Consider the following 18,246-nt stretch of genomic DNA (forward strand, 5'->3'; position numbering starts at 1 on the left):
CAGAGCTCTTCAGCAGTTCTCTCAGGGCTCTCTCAGCCTTAGTTACCTTACAGGGTGTCTGTGGTGAGGAGAGGAAGGGGAGGCCATTGTGAGCCACCATCATGAACTGCAGTCATGAAAACTGAACTGCGGTCAGGAAAACTGGCCAAACTCAGAAGTTAGGCAAATGACTGGAGTTTATTTTCCAGGATTCCAGAACATACAGGATACGTGGCATCTCTAGGTAACCCTTTGGAAAATATAGCGTAGGCCTGGCCTGCCCCCATTTGGAGCTCTGTCTTCTCATATGCAGTCCCAAGGAGACCGTTTGGGAGAGACTGTAATTGTAAGAAGGACCTCAACAAAGAACCTGCCCCCGTTCCTTTCTTTCATGAATTTGCATCTCTGGATTGGGAAGAGATAAGCCCAGAACAGTGACTCATCCGGAAGCACAACAGACAGCCTTCTCCAAGGGCAAGTCATGCTGCCTCGGGTGTGTCTGGCTGATACAGAGGCAGGACCCAAATGACCAGTATAGATGTTTATCGGAAGGAGGAACAGCTGGAGCACCCGTTTGTCTATCTCAGTGATCCCCTACCCCTGGTCCGGGGACCGGGATCGGTCCGTAGATCAGTCGGTACTGGGCCGCGGCTTCTCCTCGTCCTCCTCCTCGGCTGCTGCCTCGGGGGCTGCCCTGCCACTCTGCCACCGGCTCACCTTTGGTGCTCTCCAGCAGCTGCCATGGCTGGGGCTCCCCCTCGGCGTGGCACTGCGCAGCTTCTGCTGGCAGCGCCGCTCAGCAGCCAGCAGGAAGTCAGCGGCACCAGCAGGAAAGCAAGTGGAGCAGGGGCTCAGGCGATGGCGATGTCCCTCAGCAAAAGACTACCCCCCCCCAGGCCTCAGTAAAATTGTCAAGTGTTGGTCTATCTGATTATAGATAATAGAACAATTTCCTATAGACGGCATTTCCGCACCCGTTAAATGCAGTGTCATGTTTGCCAAAAGAAGTCGCTATATTCTGGCCCTTCCATATGAAGCCGCCAACATCCAGCGTCTGGGCAGTAACCGGCTTGCTACATCCTTCATTTTAAAGTGCTAGTTGGGGAATCACATAAAGTGGATTCCCCAACCTATTTAGCGGGAGCGAAGGGAGAGCAACCAGCAGGCAAAAAGCAGAGGAAAGGTCTGGAGGCTCAAACACACGAAAGGGCCCTGCCTCATCCCGCCCTCACACCCGCCTCTCTCTCCCTTGTTCGCGGGGATGGGAATTTTGTTTTAAAAATGGCTAACTTCCTGGAGCAACGAATAGGCGGACAAGTGTGCAGGCGATGCCAGAAATAAAAGTGTTTTTTTTTCAAAGTTGTAACACAAAGCGTGCCTCTCCAAAGTTTGCCCCCACTCCCAAAATCAGGAACAAGATTAATTTTTAAAAGTATCAAAGGACTTGTGATCCCTTAAGGGGCGGTGTTCAATAAGCACTATGCATCTCTGATCCTATGCGTTTCAGGCGTTTCAACGGAGAAGTATGAATTTAAAAAACATTAGCAGGAATTGCGGGACCTTCAAAACATGGAGAAAGGGATTGGCTGCCTGGATTGATTGAAAGGCGGAAGTGAGTTGCGTATAAGGCATTTTTCTGACCCAGATGCAGATACGCTTCTAGGGAACAGAACTTTACACTTATCTTTATTAAATTGCATCTTGTTCTCATTTGCCCATTTTTCCATTGTGTTCAGATCTCGTTGAACTCTGTCTCTATCTTCTGGAGTATTTGCCAGTCCTCCCAATTTGGTGTCATCTGCAAACTTGATGAGTAGTCCCTCCACCCCCTCATCTAGATCATTAATAAATATGTTAAAAAGTACCGGGCCAAGCACCGAGCCCTGAGGTACCCCGCTACTCACCTCTCTCCAGTCTGATGAAACACCATTGACAACAACTCTTTGAGTGCGGTTCTCTAACCAATTCCCTATCCACCTGACTATCTGAAAATCCAGATTGCAGTCCTTCAATTTATCCATCAGAACATCATGGGGAACCTTGTCAAAAGCTTTACTAAAATCCAAGTAAACGACATCAACCGAATTTCCCCGATCCAGCAAACCTGTTACTTGGTCAAAAAAGGAAACCAGGTTGGTCTGGTAGGACCTGTTGGAGACAAATCCATGCTGACTTCCTTGGATCACCAAATTGTCCTCCAGATGTTTGCAGATCACTCTCTTTAATATCTGCTCCATTATCTTCCCCACAACAGAGGTCAGTCTCATTGGTCTGTAGTTTCCCGGGTCATCCTTCCTCCCTTTCTTGAAGATCGGAATAACGTTTGCTCTCTTCCAGTCCTCCGGGACTCCAGTCCTTAAAGAGGTCCCGAAGATGATGGACAAGGGCTGTGCAAGTTCTCTGGAAAGTTCTTTGAGTACTCTCGGGTGCATTTCATCCGGACCAGGGGATTTGAACTCATCCAGTGCAGCTAAATGCCTCTCGACAACCTCTCTATCCATGTTAACCTGCCACCCAGACACTATCCTTTGACTACTGCCATCTCTAGATGTGCCTAAACCCTTTGACCTATGGGAAAAAACAGATGTAAAATAGGCACTAAGCCTTTCTGCTTTCTCTGCATCTTCCATTAGAGTTTGTCCATCCGCATCCAACAGTGGGCCTGTTGCCTCCTTTACTTTACGTTTGCTCCTCACATAACTGAAAAATCCTTTCTTGTTACAATGAACAAGGGATCTTCACGCCATTGGTCAGTTTTGGCTTAATTTCTGTGAAAGAACACTTGCATCATTTTACGGTTGGGGTCACCACAACATGAGGAACTGTATTAAAGGGTGGGCAGCATTAGGAAGGTTGAGAACCACAGATTTAGAGGGTGGGAGGCTGGGCGGAAGGGTAGGGGGAGAAGTCCTCCATCTCCGGGTCAGGGTCTCCTGGGACAAGTTCTAGCTATTATCGCAGAGAAAGCAGGACAATGCAGGAGAGATGTAGCCAAGACCTTGGGGGTGATGTTTGCTGCCAGAAGCAATATAAGTACACTCTGTGCCTGTTCCACAGGTACACAAACATGTTCTCTGCACATAGGAGATATCTGATGGGAACTAATTTAATTCGCTCCTATGCTCCTTCTCCCATAGAGCCACTGCACGGAATTTCAGCATCCCAAGACCTTCTTCCCTTGAACCACAGGGAGATGTTCCATGAAATTACGCCCACCCAGTGAAAACAAAGGGCATTTCCACACATAGGCAAAAATAGCATTACGCCAGCTGAATGGCATAGCATTAAATATTATTGCACCTCCCGGCCCTACCTCAACTTTTTTCTGTCTCGCTCTTGTCTGCCGCCTTTTCCCACTTCTCACCCTCCACAAGGAAAGGGAGGCTGCTTTGTAAGCCGCTTTGAATGTAAGCAGCTTTGAGACTCCTTCGGGTAGAGAAAAGCGGCATATAAGAACCACCTCTTCTTCTTCTTCTTCTTCTTCTTCTGCCTGTCAACCAAGCCAGGCAGCCGATCCCCTTTCCTCCAGGTTCTAAAAGAAGGAACCAAATATCCCACCCTTGTGTGTACAAGCTGGGAACCTTAGATGTTGAGCATTTGTGTGGATTAAGATATTATAAACATCAGCATCAATCATACACTGTTGCACAGATTCAGTACACATTGGCACATGGATAAAGTGACCTAATACTTAATAAAGTGACGTAATAAAGTGAGCTAATTTGAACCCCTCCTGGAGTCTTCCTCAGAGGTCTAAGACACAAAATAATGAACTCAGACTAAGGGTGAAATTTTGAAAAATAAATATTTTGCATGGGGGGTTCCTAGAGAAATCTATCTGGAGACATTTTATACTAGTAGTATTTAGAATCATAGAATCCTACAGTTGGAAGGGGCCATACAGACCATCTAGTCCAACCCCCTGCTCAACACAGGATCAGCCCAAAGCATCAAATTATATTTATACTATATAAATACCTCATAAATTCTGCACTGAGCAGAGGGTTGGTCTAGATTAGTAGCCAAACTGTGGCTCTCCAGATGTCCGTGGATTACAATTCCTATGCCAGTGCTCACAGTGGCTCATGGGAATTGTAGTCCATGGACATCTGGAGAGTCACAGTTTGGCCATCCCTGGTCTCGATGGCCTGTATGGCCCCTTCTAACGCTATGATTCTACCTCACACAGGTGGGCTGGACAGCTCTGTGACAGCAGACAATAATCAGGGACACCTCCTATGTTCATCAAAGCCAAACAAAGACCTTGCACTTGTTCTACCTTGCAAAGTTGGTGTTACCACCTGAACCTTCTACCTGCAAGGAAGTAACTGAAGCCAGTAGGTGGAAGAAGGCATCACAGGAAAAAAATGATGGTCTATACTAGGACAGCACTGGCAGGGGCTGATGGGACGAAATAATTGGCAATGATGCCTTTTCCCTGAAAGAAGAAGAAAAGTTGGTTCTTACATGCCGCTTTTCTCTCCCTGAAGAGAGTCACAAAGTGGCTTACATTCGCCTTCCCTTCCTTTCCCCACAACAGACACCCTGTGAGGTGGGTGAGGCTGAGAGAGCTCTGATATTTCTGCCTGGTCAGAACAGTTTTATCAGTGCCGTGGCGAGCCCAAGGTCACCCAGCTGGCTGCATGTGGGGGAGCGCAGAATCGAACCTGGCATGCCAGATTAGAAGTCTGCACTCCTAACCACTACACCAAACTGGCTCTCTCACCAAATCAGCTAGGACAGTTCAACTCTTGCCCCACCCTCTGATTGCTACATTTCGAGCAGGATATATCTGTTCCCACAGCTGACCCGTTTCTTCCAGGAGAGTGTAAAAAGCAGAGAGAATGAGTTTATGTCACACCCAGGTGCAGGAACAGCAAGACGGCGTGTTTACATTCTAGCCAAGAACAAGTGATTTTGCATTAACATAACAAGCCCTAACTCTACACTTTAGAGCAGGAGTAGTCAACCTGTGGTCCTCCAGATGTCCATGGACTACAATTCCCATGAGCCCCTGCCAGCATTTGCTGGCAGGGGCTCGTGGGAATTGTAGTCCATGGACATCTGGAGGACCACAGGTTGACTACCCCTGCTTTAGAGAACTAAAATAAAAAAAGGAACAGAGAGAAGAGGCTGTTCCCAGGAGTGCAACTCCAGCCCGAGGGATTAACACAGAGATTGACAGAGCACATGACAATCTGTCCATGCAGCAGCTAAGGTTTTCCAGAGCGCAAACAATGACATTTAGTCTGCAAACTGCAGAAGGAGTTCTAACCTGAGCCTGGTGGATCCTCAGGGCGGGCGTGTACAATTCAACAGAAGTATATAGATCATGTGGGCAGAGATGAATAGATCAACCGATAGACAGACAAATAGAAATTGAGAAAGAGCAAAATTAGTCACAGCAGGATTCCCTACAACCGAGCAGCTCAGAACATAACAACAGCTAGCTTGGTGTAGTGGTTAAGAACTCGAGAGCCAGGTTTGAGTCTCCACTCCTCCACAAGGAGCCAGCTGGGTTACCTTGGGCTGGTCTGAGTTCTCTCAGCCCCACCTACCCCACAGGGGGTCTGTTGTTGGGAGAGGAAGGGACAGGTGTTTGCAAGCCACTTTGAGGTTCCTTTGGGCACTGGTCCCCAACCCCCAGTCCGGGGACCGGTGCCGGTCTGTAGATCAGTTGGTACCGGTCCGCGACTCCTCCTCGTCCTCCTTTCTGGCTGCTGCCTCGGGGGCCGCCCTACCACTCTGCCGCCGGCTCACATTTGGTGCTCTCCATCGGCCGCCATGGCTGGGGCTCCCCCTTGGCATGGCACTGCGCAGCTGATGCTGGCAGAGCCCCCCCAGCGGACGGCGGGAAAGCAAGTGGAGCAGGGACTCCGGCGGCGGCGACGTCCCTCGGCAAAAAGACTACCCCCCCGTTCGGGCCTCAGTAAAATTGTCAAGCGTTGACCAGTCCCCGGTGATAAAAAGGTTGGGGACCACTGCCTTTGGGTACTGGGAAATGGGGTATAAAAAACAACTCTTCTTCTAAGCTTACTGACTAACACTTGAAGGGTTGCGTTAAAATGGCACAATCTTCCTTTCTTGCAATTGCAGGTCTCGGCTCAAACACACTTTCTACAATGCTGATGGCAACTCATAGATATGGACATTTTGATTCTCCAAATCCGCGGTAGCCTCCTGTCTCCAAATGCTAAGGTCTTTTATAGTTTTAGGCCGACCTAAACAGTCAGAACAGTCTGAGTCAATTGGGAATGAACCAAGTGGGAATGAACCAATCAGAACAGTCTGAGTCAATTGGGAATGAACCAAGTGGGAATGAACCAATCAGAACAAGTCTGAGTCAGTTGGGAATGAACCAATCAGAACAAGTCGGAGTCAATTGGGAATGAACAAATCAGAACAAGTCTGAGTCAATTGGGAATGAACCAATCAGAACAGTCTGAGTCAACTGGGAATGAACCAATCAGATCAGACTGAGTCAGAACCTTCTGGAAAATTACCTCATACCCCTGATTCTCCTATTCTTTGGCTCTGTGGTGCTCTGGTGGCACCAACTGTCCCATGTCTTGCTTTGGCCTTGAAGATGCTAAGGGGCTGTTAAGCTCAACTAGGAACACCCGTGAGATTAAACCAGGCAAACATGGTGCATATTAATCTTTGAGAGGAGGAAACAGGGTTGCACTGCCTCACATAACCTCTTTAGAGAGAGCCAGTTTGGTGTAGTGGTTAGGAGGAGTGTGGACTTCTAATCTGGCATGCCAGGTTTGATTCTGCGCTCCCCCACATGCAGCCAGCTGGGTGACCTTGGGCTCCCCACAGTACTGATAAAACTGTTTTGACCGAGCAGTGATATCAGGGCCCTCTCAGCCTCCCCTCCCTCACAGGGTGTCTGTTGTGGGAAGAGGAAAGGGAAGGCGATAGGAAGCCACTTTGAGACTCCTTCGGGTAGGGAAAAGCGGCATATAAGAACCAACTCCTCTTCTTCTTTAAAGAAGCTGGGAGCCATGGCCAAGCAAGGGTCAAAGCTAACACGGACATCATCATCATTATAGCAATAATAATAATAATTAATATTATTATCATTATAATCAAAATTAATATTAATATTTCTGCCCTTCCCAGCTGGCTCCGGGTGGGTAACGACAGAAATCATACAGCTAATTTAAAAGATATGATTTATTATTGAAGACAACTCCTTACAAAACCTCATAAAAAGGAGGGCTGGCTAATTGGGTGGATTGATATTCCGTGGTCATACTTTATAGTGATGATACTTTATAGTATTATCGAAGATACTATAAAGCATTTTTGCAAGTTTATATGGCCCTTAAGCAAGGCAGATTACCTTTTTCATAGCAGCCGAGTATAGAGCCGTGGGATCAGTTCTAGATATAGGAATAAGTTTAGGATTTACTCTCCCCCCTCTCCTTTTTGTGATACAAACCATCATCCACCTGCATTTTGGCCCCCCATAATGTGAGCGATATGCAGATATGCAGATGATACCACTCTAATGGAAGAAAGCGAAGAGGAACTAAAGAGCCTGTTGATGCGGGTGAAGGAGGAGAGTGCAAAAGTTGGCTTGAAACTCAACATCAAGAAAACTAAGATCATGGCATCCGGCCCTCTCAGTTCCTGGCAAATAGATGGGGAAGAAATGGAGATAGTGACAGATTTTATTTTCCTGGGCTCCAAGATCACTGCAGATGGGGACTGCAGCAAAGAAATTAAAAGACGCTTGCTCCTGGGGAGGAAAGCTATGGCAAATCTAGACAGCATCCTAAAAACAGAGACATCACCCTGCCAACAAAAGTGCATCTAGTCAAGGCTATGGTCTTCCCAGTTGCAATGTATGGCTGTGAAAGTTGGACCATAAGGAAGGCCGAGCGTCAAAGAATTGAGGCTTTTGAACTCTGGTGCTGGAGAAGACTCTTGCGAGTCCCTTGGACTGCAAGGCGAACAAACCGGTCAGTCCTAGAGGAGATCAGCCCTGACTGCTCCTTAGAAGGCCAGATCCTGAAGATGAAACTCAAGTACTTTGGCCACCTCATGAGAAGGAAGGACTCCCTGGAGAAGAGCCTAATGCTGGGAGTGATTGAGGGCAAAAGAAGAAGGGGATGACAGAGAATGAGGTGGCTGGATGGAGTCACTGAAGCAGTCGGTGCAAACTTAAATGGACTCCGGGGAATGGTAGAGGACAGGAAGGCCTGGAGGAACATTGCCCATGGGGTCACGATGGGTCAGACATGACTTCACAACTAACAACAACAACATTGTGGGGGTTTTATGTTGCAATCCACCACGAGCCGACATCCCCAGAGTGGCGGTTAAGAAATATAATTATTACTAATACAACAGGTGCTAGGCAACCCGCCCTGGGCAGGTCAGGCAAGGCTGGAGAGGTATTGGTAGGGCTAGGGGTGGGTGGAGGGAGGCACTGCTGAGCAGCCTTGCCCCCTGACCCCAAAAGAGCCACACAGGCCATGGCTGGGATTTCCATGGCAGGAGGGAGGTGGTAGTGGCAGGCAGGCCTTTCTCCCTCCCTGCTACTCCCAAACGCCCCGCTGACAGGCTCGCGGGGTGTGGTGGGCCTTTTCAGGGCAGGGGGGAGCACTAGCAGGGAACTCCTTTCCTCCCCTCCCCGGGCAGCCCCACTGACCTCCGTTCCCAGTGGCAGTAAGGGGCAGAATGGCAGCAAATGTGCCACAGTGATCCTCATCAGCTTTGTTGGGGGCAGGGGCGAGCAGAGCTAGCCCAATCAGGACTGATTGGCCCATTATGCCGGAAACAGAGGCCGGACCAGCTCCGCCCAGAAGCCCTCTGTGCAAATATTTAAACAGCTAGGAGTTAAAGATTGTTATTATTATTAATAATTATTGATAATAATTGTTAATTAATAATAATAAATCATAATAAATCATAAGACTTCAGTGTTTTGCACAGGGTTTCCGCATACCTCTCCACCAGTCCATTTGCACTCTGACGGTAAGCTACCACAGTGTGTGCTTAATGCCCGCAAGTGAATGAATATTCTACAACAGTTTAGAAGAAAGTTTGCCCCTTGATCTGGAAATGAACTCCAACAGTGGTTTGACAATGGTTTGGTTTGTAACCCACCATGAGCCGGCTTTAGGAGTGGTAAGAAATAATAACAACAACAACAACAACAACAACAACAACGACGACGATGATGATGATAGAATCATAGAATCACGGAATCAAAGAGTTGGAAGGGGCCATACAGGCCATCTAGTCCAACCCCCTGCTCAAAGCAGGATCAGCCCTAAGCATCCTGAAGCATCCAAGAAAAGTGTGCATCCAACCTTTGCTTGAAGACTGCCAGTGAGGGGGAGCTCACCACCTCCTTAGGCAACCTATTCCACTGCTGAACTACTCTGACTGTGAAAAATGTTTTCCTGATATCTAGCCTATATCGTTGTATGATGATGATGATGATGATGATACTAATAGTAATAGTAATAGTAATAGTAATAGTAATAGTAATAGTAATAGTAATAGTAATAGTAATAGTAATAGTAATAGTAATAGTAATAGTAATAGTAATAGTAATAGTAATAGTACGGTGGCACTGATGGATTTAAGTGGGAATACTGACAGATATCAAAGCATGGTTGATTAGAAGGAACACAAATTGCCACCGCAATCTGGCCTTTGGCAATGGCCCCAACACATCCTTGGGCGTTTGCTGGAATACTTGGCCCACCACTGGGAAGTGTCTCAGAGGCATCCTTGGATGACCTTGTAGACCCCCATCCACCCCTGTCCTCCTCAAGCCTGCCTGTTAACTCGGGTGGTGAAGAAGAATCATAGATTAATCATAAACCTCAGTGAGGCGAGGAAAGAACAATATTCTGGCTACTGTGAATGCACAGGGTTTTGTCCTTCCCTCTTGCTTTAAAATAGCGATCCCCAACCTGTGGGCTGCTGACCACATGTGGTCCTTCGACTAATTGGAGGTGGGCCCTGAAGGACGCCTTCTCCCCCCCCCCTGGCCCTTTACTTCATCCCCCCCAGCCCTTTACAACACACTTCATTGTTGTAGCATGTCTGTATCTTATTTTGAAGGGATGTTTAAACATTACCATAGCGATCAGAGAGCGCTAGGGCAGTGGTTGAGAGTAGAGGAGTAAACTACCCCCCCCCCACCGGGCCTCAGTAAAAGGCGTTGAGTGGTCCCCGGTGATAAAAAGGTTGGGGACCACTGCTTTAAAACACTGTAGATTTTCTGAAGCCGGTGGGGCTACTTTCTGGTAAGGGGGCTGCGCCCTTCCCATGTGTTCCAGGGTAGGCTTGTCTGGGAAGTGGAGTGTGATGAGCAAAGAATGTATGGTAATGGGGATTGTGCAATCTCCATGAGGCTGCGTTAACCCTTCAATGCTCAACTTCGCCTCCTGCACCCCCCCCCATCAACCCTCCATTAGTTCTCAACCTGGGGGGTCGGGACCCCTTTGGGGGTTGAATGACCCTTCCACAGGGGTTGCAGCAGGGCAAGCAGCTTGGCCATTCGGTGGGGGGGCTCCATCCACACAACAGCCTTGCGAGGTAGATCGAGATAGAGCGTTCGTCTGTCTGGAGCAGCGGAAAAGAGCGAGATGGGCATGGTGGGACAAGAGGCAGAACTGAACTGAGAAACCCCGGGAAAAAGCCAATTTATATGGATCTTCATGCCATTGGTCAGTTTTGGACAGAGGCTTCAGAGCTTTCTGCAGCTTCCTGTACATGCTAGCCCCGTGTTGGCCTCATTAAGGCAGGGAGAGGGGGAAGCGGAGACTGTTCTTTCCCTCCCGAGCTTGCTGCATCTCTCCTTTGTTCCTGCTTATGCTCTTCAGGCAAGTATACTTGTCTCCCACCTTCCTGTATTGCTTGGCAGCTTTTTTATATATATACTCACATATAAGCCGAGGGGGACCTATTCAGCTTCGGCTTATATGCGAGTATATATGGTAATTTGATTTATAAGACTGCCTCTCTCAACCCAGCACCTCGGGATGGTTTATGTGGCATAAAAACATAGGTTAAAACCAGCTTTCTCGATTTCTTTACCATTGAGAAACCCCTGAAACTTTCTTCAGGCTTTGAGAAACCCCAGAAGTGGAATATGATGTGGAAGTAGACCTGTAGACACGCCCACACAAGGCTCCTCCCCCTCCTATCTCCTTCAGGCCCCTCATTGGCCATTAGGGGAGAGGGAGGGGTCAACGTGACCATATCGGGTCATAACACCCATTAAATGTTTAGCAAATTTTAAATATATATTAAAAATTAATTAAGTCCCAATTATCTGGAAAACCCTTTTATGTTCCTGTGCCATAATAGGAGATTTCTCTGTATTAAAGTTTATTTTACAGGCCCGCATCCATCCCATTCAATTAATTTGGGATGTTCACAGGGGGCCCCCTCCCCTTCCTATCCCCTCCAGGCCCCTCATTGGCCTAACTGGTCATATCACCCATTAGCAAATGTTAAATATATATTAAAAATTAATTCCCACTCATCTGGGAAACCCTTTTATGTTCCTGTGCCATAATTGGGGATGTCTGTGGATGAAAGTGTATTTTCACGGCCCGCATCCATCCCATTCAATTAATTTGGGATGTTCACAGAGCAACCTGATTCACCTGTTCAAGAGAAACAGACGGCATAGGCATGTCGTCTTTTCTCCAAATGCCTGGATGATCGCTCCTGGTACATTCAAGCCCAGGGCATGAACCTGCTACAAATAATCCCTGTGTCATAAACTCAGGGCTCAAACCGAGCAGACAACGATCATGCTGACCTTCCGCCCAGAAAGAGCAAATTGCAGCCTCCATTTGCCTGGTGGCTGTTCTGGAACGGGCTGGGGCATATCCAGGGTGTGGCAGCCAGGGAACAAGCCCTGGGCACCATCTGGAGGGTTACCCCACACTCGTTCACCTGCACAGTCTTGCTGAGGATCACAGTGCCCAACCGTTCAAAGGAGTGCATCGGGGGACTAGGGACCAGCTAGGTGTAGTGGTTAGGAGTGAGGACTTCTAATTTGGCAAGCTGGGTTTGATTCCCCACTCTTCCTCCACATGCAGCCAGCGGGGTGACCTTGGGCTCGCCACAGCACTGATAAGGCTGTTCTGACCAAACAGGAATATCAGGGCTCTCTCAGCCTCACCTCCCTCACAGGGTGTCTGTTGTGGGGAGAGGAAAGGGAAGGCGAATGTAAGCCGCTTTGAGACTCCTTAGTTCGAGGAAGAGTGTTTGCACTTGAAAGCTCATGCCTTTGCTGGTCTTAAAGTTTTGTTGAGACTCCTTCTGGTAGAGAAAAGTGGCATATAAGAACCAACTCTTCTTATTCTTCAGTAATCTCAGGGCTCTCTCAGCCTTCCTTCCCTCACAGGATGTCTATTGTGGGGAGAGGAAAGGGAAGGCGACTGTAAGCCACTTTGAGACTCCTTCGGGGAGATAAAAGAGGCCTATAAGAACCAACTCTTCTTTTTCAGTAATCTCAGGGCTCTCTCAGCCTCCCCTCCCTCACAGGGTGTCTGTTGTGGGCAGAGGAAAGGGAAGGCGACTGTAAGCCGCTTTGAGACTCCTTCTGGTAGAGAAAAGTGGCACAGAAGAACCAGCTCTTGTTCTTGGTGACTGGCTGTGAACATATGAAAATCACTGGAAATTAAGGTTTTGGGAATATCAACTTTTTGTAGATAATTATCAGCATTTTGCATTCTCTTTTTGTGTGTAACATTTCAAAAATATGGACAGAAAACTGGTAATTTGTATAATTCGTTTATTTAGATTCGGAAGCCATCCCCCTGAAAATGAGTTATATACCAGATCTTGTTTGGGCTTTGGGCTTTTATTTTTCATGTTGAACGGGTCTACTAGGATGTTCCCTAAAACAGAGATGACAAGGGACATGACATCCGTTGGCCCGCCTTAGGGACTGCGCCAGTAGATGGCAGCTGCAGCGGCAGAACTGCAAGGCTCAGAGATGGGCACTGGAGCTCTGCCCCCATGGTGCCCCTCTTCCCAGTCCTGTCCTGCCCTCCACATACATACATACATACATACATACATACATACATACATACATACATACATACATACATACATACATACATACAGAATCATAGAGTTGGAAGGGGCCATACAGGCCATCTAGTCCAACCCCCTGCTCAACGCAGGATCATAGAATCATAGAGTTGGAAGGGGCCATACATGCCATCTAGTCCAACCCCCTGCTCAACGCAGGATCATAGAATCATAGAGTTGGAAGGGGCCATACATGCCATCTAGTCCAACCCCCTGCTCAACGCAGGATCATAGAATCATAGAGTTGGAAGGGGCCATACAGGCCATCTAGTCCAACCCCCTGCTCAACGCCGGATCAGCCCTAAGCATCCTAAAGCATCCAAGAAAAGTGTGTATCCAGCCTTTGCTTGAAGACTGCCAGTGAGGGGGAGCTCACCACCTCCTTAGGCAGCCTATTCCACTGCTGAACTACTCTGACTGTGAAAATGTTTTCACATACATACATACATACATACATACATACATACATACATACATACATACATACATACATACATACATACATACATACATACATACATCATCTTAGTTCCACACAGAGAAAGAACCTGTGTTAATAAAGTGTGCACTTATGTGAAACCTAGCAATAATAACATGACCATCCTCTTCAAAACCAGAAACTTTCCCTTCAAACATTTCACTTAAGTGAAACGTTTTTAAAAAATGGGGAAGGAGATAAACCAACACCCACTTTCCCCCAATTATAACCTCAAATGTCTCAGGGGTGGCCAAGCTGCGTATGAGCCAGCCTTGCGTTGGCATGCAGGCATCACTTCAGCCCAAACTGGATGTGATAGAGTTGATGCTTTATAATTTGCAAAAACTTTCTGCAGGGCTAGCTAAACTGTGGCCCTCCAGATGTCCGTGGGCTACAATTCCCATAAGCCCCTGGGCTGGCCGGGGAATGGTAGTCCATGGACATCTGGAGAGCCGCAGTTTGGCCACTCCCACTTTAAATGATAGATTTACCTTCTCCCCCAGAGAAACAGAATAGTCTGAATAGCCCTACAGTTGTCTTTTTGTGGCAGCTTTAGGGTAGCCAGGTCCTTTCTTAAGAAAAGTGTGAAGTGGGGAAAGACCATAATCCCTTAGCACAGGGGTAGTCTAACTGCGGGCCTCCAGATGTCCATGGACTACAATTCCCATGAGCCCTTGCCAGCAAATGCTGACAGGGGCTCATGGGAATTGTAGTCCATAGACATCTGGAGGGCCCCAATTTGACTACCCCTGCCTTAGCATCTACCTTCCAACCCAGCCATTTTCTCCAGGGGAACTGATCTCTGTCTTCTGAAGATTCGTTGTAATTATGGCTTGTTCACGTGAATCTCACATGAATTAAAAGGGTGCCATATATAGAATGGAGCAGAGTTCTTCTCTCTTGCCCCGGAGGGACGGACCAGAACCAATGGGATGAAATTAATTCGAAAGAAATTCCGCCTAAACATCAGGAAGAAGTTCCTGACAGTTAGAGCCATTTCTCAGTGGAACAGGCTTCCTCGGGAGGTAGTGGGTTCTCCATCTTCGGAAATGTTTAAAAAGAGGCTGGATAGCCATCTGACGGAGAGGCTGATTCTGTGAAGGTTCAAGGGGGTGGCAGGTTACAGTGGATGAGTGATGGAGTTGTGAGTGTCCTGCATAGTGCAGGGGGTTGGACTAGATGACCCAGGAGGTCCCTTCCAACTCTGCTATTCTGTGATTCTATGATTCTAAGAATCTTCTTTATTCTTAAACAGCCAGGACAGCACCGAAATGAGATCCTATGGGATTCTAGGATTCTAATCCTTTTAGAGAGGTGCCTGCAAATTGGAGGTGACTGCAAATACGTGGCATTTTTTTAAAAAGGTAATTTCAAGGAAGGAAGAGAAAAGAAGAGAGTTAGGAATGGCAGACACTGGAGGGAAGGAAACAGAGTGATGAAAACTAACAGAGAATACCTGATACAGAAGATTCCCAAAGGGGACGGGAGGTAATAAGGTTTATCATTTGGCTGCAGGGACTTTCCAACGTAGCCCAGTATTTGCATCAAAGGTACCCTGTCATTTGAGGACGGAATCATTTGGGTTGCAAAGAGATTCTAGCAAAGATACAGAGCCTCCATTGGCTTTGGCTGACTGTCAAGTCACAGCTGAGACCGTGAGCAACTTTGAGATTCTATCAAAAAATGGCTACGACAGGCAGGAGTGATTCAGATTCAAACTTTATTACAGTCGTTCAGACTAAGTTATATGAAGTTAATACATAAAAGGCCAAAATAATATGGTCATTTAATATAATACAATTTAAAACAGATCATAAAATAGAACTTAAAATTATGCTACTTTAGAGCATCAAATTTTTATGACGGCGGCACAAAACTTAGCCAGCTGAGTTGTCACCTGGGGGGACTCATCACTTAGCAGCCTCTTTGCTCGATCTACATCATGATGTTCTGGCAACTTTTTAAGGAGTGGTTCAATCAAGTTGCTACGAATGTCTACATAAGCAGGGCAGTGGAACAATACATGCTCTCTTGTATCAATTGCGCCACTCCCACAAAAACATTGTCTCAGTGTAAGGGGAATGTTCTTATAGCAGCCATCCACAAGAGCTGAAGGCAAGACGGAGCATCTTGCAAGGGTAAATGCTCTTCTTTGTTTACTTGTTACCAGCTGAGACAGATAAGTGGCAGGGGCCAGAACATATCTTTTATTAACTGGGGCAAAAAAAAAGCTGGAGCTTTACTCAGGTCCACTTGACGTCGATTGTCTCGTATCCGCTACTTAACTAATGATACAGCTTGATCATGAGCTAATTTGGATAAGAAGTGTACAGAGAAGCCCAGATTTTGGATTCCTCTGTGAACAGCCTTAGTCCAAGATGATTGGTAGCTGTCATTCAGGGTTAAAGAAACTACCCCTGTGGGTTATGTATTAATTTCAGCCACATTCCTATTGCTGACAGGCAGATTTTGTCTTGGAACATTAACATTCCTGTTTCCAGACGCACCATGGAGTTGGTTGCACAGAATGGAAGTTGGAGGACTGCCTGAAGGAATTTAGACTGGACCCTTTCAAGCTTGATAGTATCTGATATTGGAACACCCAAAATGCACCATAAGTGAGTTGGGTTAGAGATTTAGCAGAGTATAGTTTCAGGGCTGCTGGTATAAAGAATCTGTCCTTTGTTCGATAGAATTTTAATGTTATTTGCTGGTCTTTCTGCTGTGTATGTGTATGAATAATGGATGCTCTTTGCTCCAGAGGCTTGAATAAAGGTAAAGGTAAAGGTATCCCCTGTGCAAGCACCGAGTCATGTCTGACCCTTGGGGTGATGCCCTCTAGCGTTTTCATGGCAGACTCAATACGGGGTGGTTTGCCAGTGCCTTCCCCAGCAAGCTGGGTACTCATTTTACCGACCTCGGAAGGATGGAAGGCTGAGTCAACCTTGAGCCGGCTGCTGGGATTGAACTCCCAGCCTCATGGGCAAAGCTTTCAGACGGCTGCCTTACCACTCTGCGCCACAAGAGGCTCTCAATGAATATATACATCTAAATATATGAATATATACACGCTTGAATATATACACCTAAATATCTAAATTTGGTTACTGGTTCAATTTTGTGCCCATTTAGCGTCCATGTTCTGTTGGGCTTGGCACTCCCACAGGGGCACTGGGTTCTGCTGGGCCTTATTGTGCTGCAGCCCCTTTGGACTTGTCTCCTTCCTAGAGCTGTTTTCTATGCCTCATAGTGTGTTTCACTTATTGGTAATTGTATTTTGGGATTTATATCTTGTATTGTTTGTGTCTTTTGTTATTCATTAGCTTTGCTGCTGGCAATTTTTTTTCAAAGCACAGAATTTACTAGAAGCTTGTTCAGCTGAGCATCAGCTTTCAGTCTTGCCTAAAGGAGACATACTTGTTTATGGATTATTTCTTCAGGATTAATTTTGCTTTGGGTGAAGATTTGTTAACATAATTATATACTAGACCTTCCTGGAAGCACTGAACGATCCACTCCTTGGTTTTTCTTGTTTTTCTTTTTTCTCTATCTCCAGTTGTTGACTATATGCTATGCTGGTTCTATTGCTTCAGATGTTGGGGGTGGAGTTTGTATTTTACCGTCATCTTGATTCTAATAATTTTAGGGATTACTGTTGTTATATTTGGATATTTTAAATTGTACTGATGTTTTTAGGGGTGTTTTATTCTATGTTTATTGTAAACTGCCAAGAGCCAACTGTGCTGGGAGTGGCGGTATAAAAATCCAATTATAAATTAAAAAATAAGGATACTTTTTACTTACCCTTTCTTCTTTTGAGCCAGTTTGGTATAGTGGTTAGGAGTGCGGACTTATAATCTGGCATGCCAGGTTCGACTCTGCGCTCCCCCACATGCAACCAGCTGGGTGACCTTGGGCTCGCTACAGCACTGATAAAACTGTTCTGACCAGCAGTGATATCAGGGCTCTCTCAGCCTCACCCACCCCACAGGGTGTCTGTTGTGGGGAGAGGAATGGGAAGGCGACTGTAAGCCGCTTTGAGCCTCCTTCGGGTAGGGAAAAGCGGCATATAAGAACCAACTCTTTGTCTTCTTCTTCTTCGTCGTCTTTGTCCTCCTAAAGACAGAGATTCATATTTTGGTCCCATGATCTGTTGTTTCTTGTGCTTTATTGTATTTTCCATAATGGGGCACTGGGTTCTGCTGGGCACTAGTAGAGTTGCATGGGGTTCTGCCTCTACATTGCACTGGTTCTGCTGTCCCTGTGCAAATGCTCCTCCCTCTCTGTTCCATGTCAATTATTCTCTGGTGTGAACTTGGTCCTGTTAGGTTGACACTCATAGAATCATAGAATTGGAAGGGGCCATACAGGCCATCTAGTCCAACCCCCTGCTCAACAGTGGCACTGGTTCTGCTGGGCTTGCCTTGCAAACATGCCCCCCCCCACACACACACTTTCATTGTAGAAATTGTCTGGCACAATCTGCTGGGCCGATACTGCTGCCTAGCTATTTTCCCCTATTGGAAAAAATGGAGGATGGGGCACCTTTTTGAAGTCTGCAGAATTGGACGGCCTAGTCCAATCTTTTGGAAACTGCGGGGCTCTTTTGAGGAGAGACTCCAGCCGCTATGCTGTAAATCTGCTGCCTCTAACTTTGCCTCCATCAGACCACTAGATAGACTTACAGCAAAGAAAAAAGGTGG

Source organism: Paroedura picta, chromosome 1 (assembly GCF_049243985.1).
Source record: "Paroedura picta isolate Pp20150507F chromosome 1, Ppicta_v3.0, whole genome shotgun sequence".
NCBI lineage: Eukaryota > Metazoa > Chordata > Lepidosauria > Squamata > Gekkonidae > Paroedura > Paroedura picta.